General features: G+C 51.4%; 1 protein-coding gene across 1 annotated transcript in view; it reads right to left on the reverse strand.

Moving 5' to 3' along the window:
• LOC142260615 (uncharacterized) overlaps positions 1–14,150 on the reverse strand; it is an 89,628-nt gene that overhangs the window by 49,704 nt on the left and 25,774 nt on the right.

Below are 14,150 nucleotides of genomic sequence, written 5' to 3' on the forward strand. Positions count from 1 at the left end.
GTCCACGTCTGAAGGACCCCACCTGTGACAGATCTGTTGGAACACCTCGTCGTGGAGGGACCACTCTTCCGCTGCCAGACCTTGTCGGCTTAGGAAGGCCGCGGCCCAGTTCTCTACTCCTGGGATGTGAACCGTGGAGATGACAGAAGCATGAGTCTCTGCCCAACGAAGAATCTTTTGAATTCTTCATCGCTGCTAAGCTGCGGGTCCCTCCTTGATAACTGATGTATGCTACAGCAGTGGCATTGTCGGATTGAATCCGAACAGGGAGACCAGAGAGGAACCCTGATGGGCTAGAAGGATGGTCCTCGACTGTAAAATGTTGATCGGTAGGGTGCGTTCCAGGAGAGACCAGCGACCCTGAACCGTGTGATGATGGAATATAGCTCCCCAATCTATCAGGCTGGCCTCTGTTGTGACTACTTGCCAGTGAATCGGGAGGCAGTATCTCCCTTGGGAGAGCGAAGAGTGATGGTCCCACCAGAGTAGGGGGTGAATCAGCCTCTGGGAAAGAATAACAGGTCGGTCTAGGGAAGCCAGTTTCCTGTCCCACGCCGAAGGGAGAACCAGCTGAAGAGGACGAAGGTGAAACTGAGCGAACGGGATGGCTTCCATCGCCGCCACCATCTTCCCCAAAGTTCTCATCCCGAACTGCAGAGGTAGCCTGCTATTGCGCCGGAGGAACTGAATGCCCTGCCTCAGAGAGGTCCGTTTCTCTACTGGTAGAAACACCCAAGCTCGAGAAGTGTCTAGGACCATGTCCAAAAAGACGAGACGTTGAGATGGGACTAAAGACAACTTTTGGCGGTTGACGAGCCAGCCCAACCTCGAGAGAGTCTCCAAGCAGATTTGCACACTCTCTGAGAAGGCAGGAAATGACTGTTCGTTTATTAGGTCATCCAGATACGGGATGACTACAATACCTCTGGGACAAAGCACGGTCATGACAGCGTACAAGTAGGCGTCTTGTATATCAAAGGAGGCCAGGAATTCTCCCGGTTCCATAGACACAATCACAGACCTTAGTGACTCCATGTGAAAAAGAGTCAAGTCCACAATGCCCTGTTTACCCTCTTGAGATTTAAAATAGGACTGGCTGAGCCGTTCTATTTGGGGAACCACGAAAAGATTCGAGTAAAAGCCTGTGTAAAGTTGTTTGGTGGGAACTGGTATGATGACGCCTGCATCGCGAAGTTCTGCAATAGCCTGAGAAAAGGCCCGATTTTGGGCCGTGAATTTGGGAATGCGTCTCATAGAGAAGGTGAACTCGATTTTGTAACTGGTGGATACCAGTCCTCGCACCCAGGCGTCGTCTATGTAGGAAAGCCAGGCATCCTGAAACAGGGAAATCTCTTGTGAGGTGTGCGCTTTGGGCGCTGTTGTGGAAGAGAGGTGCTCTTACCCCCTGTAGCAGCATCATGATCCTATCAAGTGTTTCGCCGAAAAGGCGAAAACCATGAAAGGGTAATCCCATCATGCACTCCACCCTTTTAGCCAGGGAGTCCGACGAATCACCACCGAGTTGCTGGCCACCGTGGCGGCATAATATGCAGAGTCTAGGGAAGCGTATATAAGGTATTTGGCGGCCATGGATATTTGGTCAATTAGCTCAATCAACTCGGAAGGCAAACCTTCTGCATAGAGGCCTCTCTGTAAACTCTTGCTCCAGACCGCAAGAGCTTTAGTAGCCCACACTGTGGCAAATGAGGGACAGAGGGAGGAACCCGCCGCCTTAATAGACCGAGCCAGAGCCTCAACGGTGCGGTCGGTGGGTTCTTTGAGAGAGGCACTGTCTAGAATAGAGAGTACTGTGTGCTTGGCCAGTCGAGACACAGGAAGGTCAACAGGGAACTCTGCCCAATCCTTCACTAGCTCCGGTGAGAACGGATAGAGAAGGGAGAGGCACCGTTGCAAGGAAACGTTTTTTCTGGGTGAGCTCTCTGCTTGACCAGAATGGCGGTAAAGTCGGGATTATTAGAAAAATATCTCAGGGCTTGCTTAGGTTTTTTCAAAGAAACCGTTTTTGAAGCCGCAGGCGGATCTTCCTCCACCGACAGAGTTTGGTTAACAGCCGAGATTAAACTGTCGATCGTCTGCCGGATATTGGATGCCTGCTCCGCGTCCAATTCCAGGTCGGAGTCCAACTCTGGAGACATATCGTAGGCCGACCCTGACGCAGAGACTCGGAGTCATCCTGGGATGAGGTTGGGTAGTGTGGAACCGTTTGGAGGATTTCTTCTAGATCCTAGTGGGGACCCTATCCTGAGCCTGGGATGCAGGGTTGTTCTGGTTATCTGCGGCGGAGGGGGGATCCTGGGATGACACCGCAACTGGGGAATTGCGGTCCAGACACAGGGGGGATGACTGGCCTGAGAATTTCTGATTTCAGGACGTGCAAGCTGAGTAACGCACTATAAGGGGAATCTGTGTCTTCCGCACTTTGGATTAGATATAAAGTAAAGCAATGTAGTAATCTGCTCGCTTCCCTTAACTTCTATGAAAGTTATAGGGTCCCCTAGTGTTGAGGATAAAGAATTGAGTATCCAAAAATACTTAATTCAGCCATTTCATAGACTCAGTTATATAGTTCAGTAGATGTGAACTAACACTCATATTTGTGAATGCTTTTGTTTCTTACTAACATGTATATATGTATATTGCATATTCAGTGTATTTTCCTTAGACACAGTATATACCAGCACATGTAATTGTAAAGATGGCCGCCATTTCCTGTTTTGCACCCAAGACAGATGGACAAAGGAAATTCCTGGAGTCTGGACAGACCAATCCAAGGAGGATGTGTAGATCTCTCTACGTCATGAAGCCTTGCCCTGCGATACTTGATTGGACTAAAACTTTTGTTTACACCCCCTTACTGCTTGGTCTAGAGTTTCTTTCAAATAATAAAGCACTTGGTTGAGAGCCAGTCATGGAGATAGATGTAACTGACTTGCTGTCCAGTTATTTAATCTCACGTGCACACATGACATTTTAATTAGACACAGCAGCCAGATCCAGAGAGATCCTTTGAGTCTCATCATCATCGTCATTTTAACCTTGACACTAGTACAGAGAAAGTCTAAATATTTCAGTAAATAGCTGAAGCCCTGCAGCACCGAGCCTCCTGAGCAAGGAGAGCTTACCCCGTTCAGGCCCTGGCGCAGAAGCCGCTGGCTGTGTCCCCCCAAGAGAATAGCCGATTTCCCAAGATGGCGCTGCTGTCGTGGGCGTATCTGCAGCCTGAGGGTGCTAAGCGGGAAAACAGCGGATGGAGCCCCCACCATTGTGGAGGAGCGAATATCGGCCTGTATTCCCAGCGTTGTGGGAGAGAGGCAGCGGCTGCCACCTTTGTGGAGGAAGGATTATCACCCTGTATTATCACCCTGTATTCCCAGTGTTGTGGGAGAAAGGCAGCGGCCCCCACCTTTGTTGAGGTGGAATTATCGCCCTTTATTATCGGCCTGTATACCCAGCGTTGTGGGAGAGAGGCAGCGGCCCCCACCTTTGCGGGGACGGGGCTTTCTGCCGCGCAAGAACAACAGAGGAAGGGGGCATGGCCCACGACCGAGCAGGCCGTAGCCGGGAGCTAAATTAGCGCCTGGTCTGCAATACGCCAGGGATAGCGCAACACTGCAGCACAGCGGGCGCTGAAGCAGGGAGACCTTCTCCCCTGCCGCTCCAACGCTGATCTGGACCTGCCTGGAGTCGATAACGCTCCCTACCTGAGTCCAGGAGGTCCGTTGGAAGCCGCGCCGGCTGGGTAAGAACCTGGAGGGAAGCAGACTTTGGGTCAGCTGCCCCATGCAACAGGTAGGCGGACGGCAGACTTGCATCCCAAGTCCTGGAACTGCCGAACGTTACCACTCTCGGCGCTGCTTGCCTAGAAGCGCGTTGAGGGGGAGCCTGGTCAGGAAATAGAAACGGGGGGGCTCTGAGCACCAGGGTGACGCAGAGCATAGATCGTCCGGCCACTTAGGAAGAGGGGAGACCTGGCGGTGAAGCCACCCTGTGTCCCTCTTCCCCCATACGGGGAGAGCAGGAGTGTGGAACACCCTGTCGCCCATCTGAGAATAGAACAGAAGAAAGGTTAGTGGGCTAAAAAATGAGCCCGAATAGGGAAAAAAACGGAAGAGAACGGCATCAAAACAGGCCCATGTCCACCTCCTAGGAGATTAAGCAAAAAACTGTCTTGGTTCCTGGTCAGTCACAGGGTGTACACTGTGGAGGAGGAGCTAACTTTCTTTCTTAATAGTTTGCATAGTGTGAACCTCCTGGCAACAGCAGCATACACCCATGGTCCTGTGTACCCTAATAAGGCAAGAGAGAAATATTTCTAAACAAGATGTGTAGCACAAGGAAGAATAAAAAAAAAAAAAATCCTAGATAAAATTAGGTAATCATTTATGGAACACTCACAATACAGCAATCAGAGGCAGTTTTACCTCTACACCAGTGAAGTGCAAGGGAACCAAAGACGTCTGGGTCCAGCAATCCAGGTAACGTCAAACCAGTGATTACAAGCTTTATGGAAAGAGCTTATAAGCACCATATTCTTTGCCTAGGAAACCGTCCATCTGACAGGCTGCATCGGTGGTCGGTAATCTAGGCAACCAGCTTTACACGACAGAATTAAAAATCTCTCTTTGTTCTTGGGAATGGATGGTATTTTTAATAAGAAGCAAAATAGTAAAGGTTGTGGTTTTTACAAGCACTTTCCAAGTATAACCATTGAAGATGTTGAGAGAAGCCTTTGTGTGGACTCTAATGGGATCTTTACACTAAATCAAAAAAGTTGCACTAGATATATTACAGCAGGGTTGAAAAACAATAATCCTCCTTTTTAGCCAAGGAAGAGTATGTGGCTGTTTTGCTTCACACAGAATTAATGATTTGAATGAAACAGTGAAGTTGTAGTAGAAAGGTCTGTAATAAAAATTACATTTATCGATCCGCTCTGTGCGTTCCAGTGAGCTTCAACTTTTCTGCAGACCCATCTACAGATCCACCATCCAGTACATTTTAATGTAAATGATATTGTTTAGTTTTGCACATCACAATGAGCCTTCACACCAGACTGAGTGGCCCTAAGGGCTATGCTCTACCTACTGCATTCCTATGGCTTACAGCAACCAGAATGATGACAGCAAATCCGCAATCCCCGTACATTCGGCTGATAGATCAGGTCCAGAGACCTGGCAGTTGTGCCGGTATTGTGATCCAAACATGGTGCGTGTTTGATAGATGTGTGCAATCCTACTAATAGTGACCGCTGAAACCCTTTGGAAATTCCCCAAATCCATCAATAACAGCGGCAGACTCCTGCAACTCCCCCATAAGAACAGTACTGGCAGCCCACCCTTACACCCCCTATATTTCTATAACAAAGACAGTTGCAGACTCCTGATACACCCCCTGCCCAATATTTTCATAACAGCAGTGACACACCACGGTTACTTACCGGTAGCCGATTTTTCCAGAACCCATGACAGCACCACGTGAGAGAGGGATCCGCCCAGCGAGGACAGGAAACCATTCTGAATAAAAGGGCGGTACCTCTTCCCTTCGTCAGTTGATTACTGAGATTGAGAGGACCTCCAACAATCGTTAGAACTTACTCCATCACCACTTAACACACAGAAGCACCCCCAGAAGTGCACACCAAGGATGAGAAAGGGAGGGATTATATGGGTGCTGTCATGGGTTCTGGAAAAACCGGCTACCGGTAAGTAACCGTGGTGTTTTCCCCTCACCCATGACAGCACCACGTGAGAGATTTCCAGAGAAAACCTAATTAGGGAGGGACCACCGCCTCAAGCACCCGTCTACCAAACGAAAGAGCAGCCGAGGAGGATAGGTCCAACCGATAGTGCCGGAAAAAAGTAGACTGTAAGGACCAGGTAGCGGCCCTACAAATTTGTTCAATAGATACCTGCGCACGTTCAGCCCAGGCCACCGGTTTTTAGAACGGGGGTCCCCCATCAAGGACAGGAAACCAACTGACGAAGGGGAGAGGTACCGCCCTTTTATTCAGAATGGTTTCCTGTCCTCGCTGGGCGGATCCCTCTCGCACGTGGTGCTGTCATGGGTGAGGGGAAAAGAAGGGAATTTTGTTTACTTACCGTAAATTCCTTTTCTTCTAGCTCCTATTGGGAGACCCAGACAATTGGGTGTATAGCTTCTGCCTCCGGAGGCCACACAAAGTATTACACTCAAAAGTGTAACCCCTCCCCTCTGCCTATACACCCTCCCGTGCATCACGGGCTCCTCAGTTTTGGTGCAAAAGCAGGAAGGAGGAAACTTATAAATTGGTCTAAGGTAAATTCAATCCGAAGGATGTTCGGAGAACTGAAAACCAGGAAACAATTGAACATGAACAACATGTGTACACAAAAGAACAACCAGCCCGAAGGGCATAGGGGCGGGTGCTGGGTCTCCCAATAGGAGCTAGAAGAAAAGGAATTTACGGTAAGTAAACAAAATTCCCTTCTTCTTTGTCGCTCCATTGGGAGACCCAGACAATTGGGACGTCCAAAAGCAGTCCCTGGGTGGGTAAAAGAATACCTTGATAGCAAGAGCCGACACGACTCCCTCTTACAGGTGGGCCACCGCCGCCTGAAGGACTCGCCTACCTAGACTGGCATCTGCCGAAGCATAGGCATGTACTCGATAGTGCTTCGTGAAAGTGTGCAGACTAGACCACGTAGCTGCCTGACACACCTGTAGAGCCGTCGCCTGGTGCCGCAATGCCCAGGACGCCCCCACTGCTCTGGTAGAATGGGCTTTCAGCCCCGAAGGAATCGGAAGCCCCGAAGAACGGTAAGCTTCAAGAATCGGTTCCTTGATCCACCGAGCCAAGGTTGACTTGGAAGCCTGCGAACCTTTACGCTGACCAGCAACAAGGACAAAGAGCGCATCTGAACGGCGCAGGGGCGCTGTGCGAGACACGTAGAACCGGAGTGCTCTCACTAGATCTAATGAGTGCAAATCCTTTTCAAATCGGTGAATTGGATTAGGGCAAAATGAAGGTAAGGTGATATCTTGATTGAGATGAAAAGGAGATACCACCTTAGGGAGAAATTCCGGGACAGGACGCAGAACCACCTTATCCTGGTGAAAAACCAGGAAGGGGGCTTTGCATGACAGCGCTGCAAGCTCCGACACTCTTCGGAGTGATGTAACTGCCACTAGAAATGCCACCTTCTGCGAAAGACGTGATAATGAGACATCCCGCAGCGGCTCAAAAGGTGGTTTCTGAAGAGCCGTTAGCACCCTGTTAAGGTCCCAGGGTTCCAACGGGCGCTTGTAAGGTGGGACTATGTGGCAAACTCCCTGCAGGAACGTGCGGACCTGCGGAAGCCTTGCCAGGCGCTTTTGAAAGAATACTGAGAGCGCCGATACTTGTCCTTTGAGAGAGCTAAGTGACAACCCCTTGTCCATTCCGGATTGAAGGAAGGAAAGAAAAGTGGGTAAGGCAAAAGGCCAGGGAGTAAAACCATTATCAGAGCACCAGGACAAGAAGATCCGCCAAGACCTGTAATAGATCTTGGCGGACGTCGGTTTCCTGGCCTGTCTCATAGTGGCAATGACATCCTGAGACAACCCTGAAGCCGCTAGGAGCCAGGACTCAATGGCCACACAGTCAGGTTGAGGGCCGCAGAATTCAGATGGAAAAACGGCCCTTGCGACAGCAAGTCTGGGCGGTCTGGAAGCGCCCACGGCTGACCCACGGCGAGATGCCACAGATCCGGGTACCACGACCGCCTCGCCCAGTCTGGAGCGACGAGAATGGCGCGGCGGCAGTCGGACCTGATCTTGCGTAACACTCTGGGCAGCATTGCCAGAGGAGGAAACACATAAGGCAGTCGAAACTGCGACCAATCCTAGACTAACGCGTCCGCCGCCAGAGCTCTGTGATCCTGAGACCGTGCCATGAATGCCGGGACCTTGTTGTTGTGCCGTGACGCCATGAGATCGACGTCCGGCGTTCCCCAGCGGCGACAGATCTCTCGAAACACTTCTGGGTGCAGGGACCATTCCACCGCATCCATGCCCTGACGACTGAGAAAATCTGCTTCCCAGTTTTCTACGCCCGGTATGTGAACTGCGGAGATGGTGGATGCTGTGGCTTCCACCCACTGCAGAATTCGCCGGACTTCCTGGAAGGCTTGACGACTCCGCGTGCCGCCTTGGTGGTTGATGTATGCGACGGCAGTGGCGTTGTCCGACTGGATACGAATCTGCCTGCCCTCCAGCAACTGCTGGAAAGCCAATAGGGCCAGATACACTGCCCTTATCTCCAGGACATTGATCTGAAGGGAAGACTCTATCGGAGTCCAGGTTCCCTGAGCCCTGTGATGAAGGAACACCGCTCCCCACCCTGACAGGCTCGCGTCCGTAGTGACCACAGCCCAGGTTGGGGGCAGGAAGGATTTTCCCTGCGATAGAGAAGTGGGACGAAGCCACCACTGAAGAGACGTCTTGGTTGCAGGGGAAAGAGAGACGTTCCTGTCGAGAGAGGTCGACCTCCTGTCCCATTTGTGGAGAATGTCCCACTGGAGTGGGCGCAGATGGCATTGCGCGAAGGGCACTGCCTCCATCGCTGCCACCATCTTCCCCAGGAAGTGCATGAGGCGTTTCAAGGGGTGTGACTGACTCTGAAGCAGAGCTTGCACCCCTGCCTGCAGTGACAGCTGTTTGTCCAGCGGTAGTTTGACTATCGCTGACTGTGTATGAAACTCCATCCCAAGATAGGTCAAAGACTGGGTCGGAGTCAACTTGGATTTTGGGAAGTTGATGAGACACCCGAACCGCTGGAGGGTCTCCAGAGCGACGGAAAGGCTGTGTTGACACGCCACCTGAGAAGGTGCCCTGACCAGGAGATCGTCTAAGTAGGGAATCACCGAGTGGCCCTGAGAGTGCAGGACCGCCACGACGGATGCCATGACTTTGGTGAAAACCCGTGGGGCTGTCGCCAGGCCGAAAGGCAATGCCACGAACTGAAGGTGTTCGTCCCTGATGGCGAAACGCAAGAAGCGTTGATGTTCTGGTGCGATCGGCACATGGAGATAAGCATCCTTGATGTCGATCGATGCGAGGAAGTCTCCTTGTGACATCGAGGCGATGACAGAGCGGAGAGATTCCATCCGGAATCGTCTGGTGCTCACGTGTTTGTTGAGCAATTTGAGGTCCAGAACGGGACGGAATGATCCGTCCTTCTTTGGTACCACAAACAGGTTGGAGTAAAAACCGCGGCCCTGTTCCTGAATGGGAACGGGGGTCACAACTCCTTCTTTTTTCAGAGCGTCCACTGCCAGAAAAAGTGTGTCTGCCCGCGCAGGGGGCGGGGAGGTTCTGAAGAAACGAGTCGGAGGACGAGAGCTGAACTCTATCCTGTAACCGTGAGACAGGATGTCTCTCACCCATCGGTCTTGAACCTGTGGCCACCAGGCGTCGCAAAAGCGGGAGAGCCTGCCACCGACCGAGGATGCGGTTCGGGGATGCCGAGAGTCATGAGGAGGCCGCCTTGGAGGCAGTGCCTCCGGCGGCCTTTTGGGGGCGTGACTTAGCCCGCCACGCATAGGAGTTCCTCTGGCCTTTCTCCTGTCTATTGGACGAGGAAGATTGTGGCTTGGCGGAGGGACGAAAGGACCGAAACCTCGATTGTATTTTCCGTTGCTGAGGTCTCTTAGGTTTGGACTGGGGTAAGGAGGAGTCCTTTCCCTTGGATTCCTTAATAATCTCATCCAATCGTTCGCCAAACAATCTTTCGCCCGAAAACGGCAAACCGGTTAAGAACCTCTTGGAAGCCGAGTCTGCCTTCCATTCACGCAGCCACATGGCCCTGCGGACTGCAACAGAATTAGCGGATGCCACCGCTGTACGGCTAGCAGAGTCTAGGACTGCGTTCATGGCGTAGGAAGAAAACGCCGACGCCTGAGAAGTCAAAGATGCAACCTGCAGAGCAGACGTACGTGTGACCGCATTAATCTCAGCCAAACAAGCTGAGATAGCTTGTAGTGCCCACACGGCTGCAAAAGCCGGAGCAAAGGAAGCTCCCGTGGCCTCATAGATGGATTTCACCAGGAGCTCTATCTGCCTGTCAGTGGCATCTTTTAGTGATGAGCCATCTGCAACCAAAACCACAGATCTAGCCGCCAATCTAGAGACTGGAGGATCCACCTTGGGACATTGAGCCCAACCCTTAACTACGTCAGCGGGGAAGGGGTAACGTGTGTCAGTAAGGCGCTTAGTAAAGCGCTTGTCCGGAACCGCTCTGGGCTTCTGGACGGCATCCCTGAAATTAGAGTGATCAAAAAATGCACTCCGTGTACGTTTGGGGAACCGAAACTGGTGTTTCTCCTGCTGAGAGGCCGACTCTTCTATAGGTGGAGGCGGGGGAGAAAGATCTAACACCTGATTGATGGAGGAGATAAGATTATTCACTAAAGCGTCCCCTTCAGGGGTATCAAGATTGAGGGCAACGTCAGGGTCCGAGCCCTGAGCTGCTACCTCCGCCTCGTCCTCCAGAGAGTCCTCCAGCTGGGAACCCGAACAGCGTGAAGAAGTCGGGGAAGATTCCAAGCGAGCCCGCTTAGCTGGTCTGGGACTGTGGTCCGTGGAGGAGTCCTCCACATGAGATCTAGGGCCCACCCCGGCCGGGATGGACCGAGAGGGACCTGGAGGCGCCGATCCAACAGGGTCCGGGGCCTGTGTAAGGACCGGTCTGGACTGCAGGGCTTCTAGCAGCTTGGCAGACCATTTGTCCATAGACTGAGCCATGGATTGTGAGAGTGACTCAGAGAGCTTTTCAGCAAAAACAGCAAACTCTGTCCCTGCCACCTGGAGCGGGGGAGCATGGGGGTCTACCTGAGCCGAGGGGCCCACTAGTGACCGAGGCTCCGGCTGAGCAAGCGTAACAGGGGCCGAGCATTGCTCACAGTGAGGGTAGGTGGAACCCGCAGGTAACATAGCCCCACAAGAGGTACATGTCGCAAAAAAGCTCTGTGCTTTAGTGCCCTTGCTCCTTGTGGGCGACATGCTGTTGTCTCCTAGGAGCGTGATCACTGAGGGTATATGGGAAAGGGTATACAGCCCGGCCGAACAGAAATATGTATATATATACGTATCTATACCGGCACCCCAGGGGGACCAACACCGAGTGACCGGTGTGGCTTACCGACCGCTAAAAAGCGGGGTGTGTGTCCTCCAGATTCCCTGCCTTGGTCTCCCAGAGCTGCAGAGCTGTTCTCTGTGATTCTCCACCGGCAGCATGTCAGAAAAAATGGCTGCCGGAGCTCTCAGGGGAGGAGCGGAGCCGTGGGCGGCGTCTGGAAAAGTGCGGGAATCTGGGGTCCCCACAGTGATCAGTGAGGGGGGAGTGAGCATACAGGATGCCCCGGCCCTCACATCCGACGTCAGGTCGGCTGTCCCGCCCCTATTCTGATAGACAGGTCCGGGGGCGGGAGTTTTTGCCACTAGGCCGCGATGAAGCCGGGGACTAAATTTAAGACCGCGGCCGACAAGCAGGCGCGGTCGGCGCGGAAGTCCCCGGTCTGCACAAATCATCAGCCAGTTGTAGCGTCCGGGAACCAGGCGCTCCACACACAGTCCCCATGGGGACACAGAGTACCTCATAGTTGCAGGGCCCGGTCCCTGAGGCTAGATAGGCTCCTGTCCAGCAGATTCCCACAGGGGCTGCGGAGGGAGCACGGTCCCAGATCCTGGATGACCGCTTAGGATCCCACTTCTCCCAGAGCCGCCAAGGGATGGTGAAGGAAACACGGCATGTGGCTCCAGCCTGTGTACCCGCAATGGGTACCTCAACCTTAACAACACCGCCGACGTAGTGGGGTGAGAAGGGAGCATGCCGGGGGCCCCGTGGGGGCCCTCTTTTCTTCCAACCGATAGGATCAGCAGCTACTGCTGACTAACATGGGAATGCATGAGTGGATATGTGCCTCCTTCCACACAAAGCATAAAACTGAGGAGCCCGTGATGCACGGGAGGGTGTATAGGCAGAGGGGAGGGGTTACACTTTTGAGTGTAATACTTTGTGTGGCCTCCAGAGGCAGAAGCTATACACCCAATTGTCTGGGTCTCCCAATGGAGCGACAAAGAAATTGTTCTCTGTATAAAGGCAGCAAAGGAAAGTTTTCCTCTTGCTGAAATAGATGGTAGATGAAATAACTCCTATTTCAAATTCCAGCCCGGCCGCTGTTTTGCAAGTTGGGTGGTAACCCACGTCTTGTGTATGGTAATACGCATGTGGCTTTTTTTTTAAGGGTTTCTCCATATAATATTATATATATATATATATATATATATATATATATATATATATATATATATATCTATCATATGGCCTTTATAAACATCCATTTTAAGCCCTAACACTTTCATAATTTGCTGTATTGTAAAATTCTCTTCCGTTCTCTTTATCCGGTCTTTTTTTTTTTTTTCTTTACTTCCTGTGATGTTCCATTTAAGGAGAATCTTAAAAGGACGTCACAGAAGGATGGCCCTGCGGTAACTTCCCCACAGCTTCTCTCCCACCCGAGATAGGACATCATAAGGAGGAGGTGGTGCTGCCATCAGTTACCATCACTTCTGTCAGTCTTCCCCTGATGATGTCCAATTCTGATGATGCAGAAGTGACAACAGTTTCAGTAGCCACCACACTTCTATCCCGGTCACCCTCATCTTCATTCATCGGAACCACAATCCCTGCTTCTAACACTGCAGTTTCTTTCCATAAACTAAGACGCCATCATAGGGCAGTGATAGAAGAAAGATGAGTGACAGCAGTGCCGTCCCACAGCTTTTATTACTGCCCTAAAACGAATAGTCATCATGAGGGATTTGCTTATGTCACTCACCCTGCTTCTATCAACACCCCTTCATGCCTCATTTCAGGCAAAAAGATGGCTGTGTCAGAAGCAGGGTGTCACGATGTGACTCTAGGAAAACGAGTCACACTAGGCTATCCCTAACTTTAGGATTACCCCTAATGGTGAAGCTGACCAAGTGTCGTGCCTGGCTATGCTCCTGACCCGAACTAATCTGATTTCCCCCCTCCCACCAGGGAAGGAAGGGGCAAGAGGCAGATAAAACACATATAAAAGGCAGACAGGGGAAAACCAAAAAACTCTGACATACTGAAAATTCAAGGAACAAACAAACAATGAGAGACTCAGGAGAAAAGCAAGCGCAGGAAGGTAGCAACAAAAAGACGACAAGGGATACCTTCACAACTGCACTCAGAAACAAATACTACAGCCACCAGTTAGTCTGGATCACAAAACCTCCCCAGATCAGCTTAGAGAAACTACAGTGGGCATAAATGGTAGGATCTAGGCAGCATATATAGGAGGGGAGCAGATGTGATTGGCTCCCACACAACATGTGATTAAAGGAGACTAACAAACAGACCAGCTGAGATTAACTCTTGCTAGTCTGCCTATGAACTACCAATCTGTTGGTCGAAGCCAGAGTCACCCTGCACTCATCAAAGACATCAGAGAAGTTATCAGGCGGAGTGTCAGAATCTGTAGTCTGAAACAGATCCCGCCGCCATGATGGTTGGTGATGTATGTAAAAACCTCCATGTCACACAGGGCCTGAGGTGGTGGCGAGCAAAGATGGCGGAGGCAGAAGTGTGGTGTTGGCCACTGAAAATGCGGGAAGCAGCGGTTAAAAACTAAGGTCACGTTTTCCATCACCCCTCCTAAAACAGACCATCATCAGGAAGCAGCAATGATAGTAGCTGTAGTAAGAGACCTCAGCGCTGCCTCCAAATGACGTCCTTTTCCAGGAGGGGTGATAGAAGCTGCAGAGAAGTGACTTCAGGGCCAGCCTCCTATAGCGTCCTATTTGAGACATCAGGACAATGACCCAAAGCACACCTCCAAATTATGCATGAACTATTTAGGGAAGAAGCAGGCAGCTGGTATTCTATCTGTAATGGAGTGGCCAGCCCAGATCTCAACCCTATTGAGCTGTTGTGGGTGCAGCTTGAAGGTATGGTGTGCAAAAAGTGCCCATCAAGCCAATCCAACTTGTGGAAGCGGCTTCTGGAAGCATGGGGTGAAATATTTCCAGATTACCTCCGCAAATTAACAGCTCGAATGCCAAAGGTCTGCAAAGCTGGAATT

Source organism: Anomaloglossus baeobatrachus, unplaced genomic scaffold, assembly GCF_048569485.1.
Source record: "Anomaloglossus baeobatrachus isolate aAnoBae1 unplaced genomic scaffold, aAnoBae1.hap1 Scaffold_139, whole genome shotgun sequence".
Lineage (NCBI taxonomy): Eukaryota > Metazoa > Chordata > Amphibia > Anura > Aromobatidae > Anomaloglossus > Anomaloglossus baeobatrachus.